Genomic DNA, 1,529 nt, shown 5'->3' on the forward strand with positions numbered 1-1,529 from the left:
GTGTAAAATATATTTAGGTTAAATTGATCCTTTTTTTTATATAATATATTATAGTGTAGACAAAGAAATAAAGAAAAGTATCATGTGTTATTTATTGAAAGTTAAACTAAATATTAGATACGTTTTTAAACTATAAGGGTTGGTATGCTATTAGTGTAAAATATGTTAGGTAAAAAGTGTGATTGTAAATAGATTAGGGGCCTGTCAAGTAGTTAGGTTAAAAAGGTTATGATTAAACGTTGTGTGGGTCAAAGACGTCACTGGGGAAGGTTTATATACCCCTTCATTGATCACTTTGTAAATCATATCAAACAATATTCAATAATCAAATTAAAGTTTGTATATCAGTTTGAAGAGGTAGGTCCCAGCAGAGGTGGTTAGGACCCGCAAGACTCCCTTAAAAGGAGACGTCTGCGCAGTTGAACACGCAAGACTCCTTAAACGGACGTCTGCGCAGTTGAACACGCAGACTTCACCATAGGGACGTCTGCGCCGCGACCTACCAAACCCGCAGGACCCACCACGCTCAGAGTTGTGACGACCTCACATGCGGTACGCAAGCTGGTCCCGCAGGAAATGCCTCCCTATGGTTTCCAAGTAACCCGCCTGTTCCCGCAGGCGCGGGTACCCGCCATTAGGGACTGGCCACCCGCGCAGCATGGCTACACGCATAAGGTTTAACACTCATAATAATTCAGTAGTCACCTGAAGAAGGAATGAGCAAAGTCGGGAACATTCCCGCATAAAGGCGGGAGGGGGAAAACTCCCGCCTAAATGAGCCAGTCCGTATAATAATGGAGGATCTTTTGTGTGATACCTGACGAGGTATGGACAAAAGATCTGACCAAGGATACGACAGCTCACTGACAGCAGCATGGCAGACAACACGCCACAGCACTGTGACCAATAGCCGCCGCCTGCTCACCAACTCCTGCCATACCACGTGCCTAGCCTGTAGTTGGTGGAAAAGGAAAAGTAAACAGCACGCCTGGTCACTATCAGCCGCTGCCTATCCACCAATTACCAGCAGAGCACGTGTGTAGGCCACAGTTGGCAGAGTACTAGGCCGGCTAAACCTCCTTGGAAACCCACCTTCGGCTATAAAAGACATCAAATGGTATTATCATTTCATCATCTAATATCTGATATAATTTACCTGATAAGTGTTCTAGTATTATTAATATACTTTTATATTCAAAGAGTAATATAGACTGATTCTCACGCCGGAGGGTGGTCACAAGGAGGAACCCCCCCCCTTTCTTAGTGACGAGCTCACGGTGTCTGTTTTGCAGGTTATCGGAAGAACCATCTTGCCGGAATTTACCCCTCGTGGGAAACGTCTATCTAACCCTCAGGTTACTCGTAATCTGTCGGGGTTCGACTGGTGTTTCTTCATTGGCGCCATCCGTGCATAAAGCTAGAACTTTATTTTTCTCCAGTTTTTTCAAAACTTCTGGAAAGATGGTTAAGGATACTCCGGTCCCGAAACCGAGTAACCAAGAGACTCCGGTAACTACAACCCCAGCTAT

The sequence above is a fragment of the Bidens hawaiensis genome, unplaced genomic scaffold (assembly GCF_021521415.1).
Source record: "Bidens hawaiensis isolate Kalapana, Puna unplaced genomic scaffold, B.hawaiensis_p1.1 tig00004864_1, whole genome shotgun sequence".
Lineage (NCBI taxonomy): Eukaryota > Viridiplantae > Streptophyta > Magnoliopsida > Asterales > Asteraceae > Bidens > Bidens hawaiensis.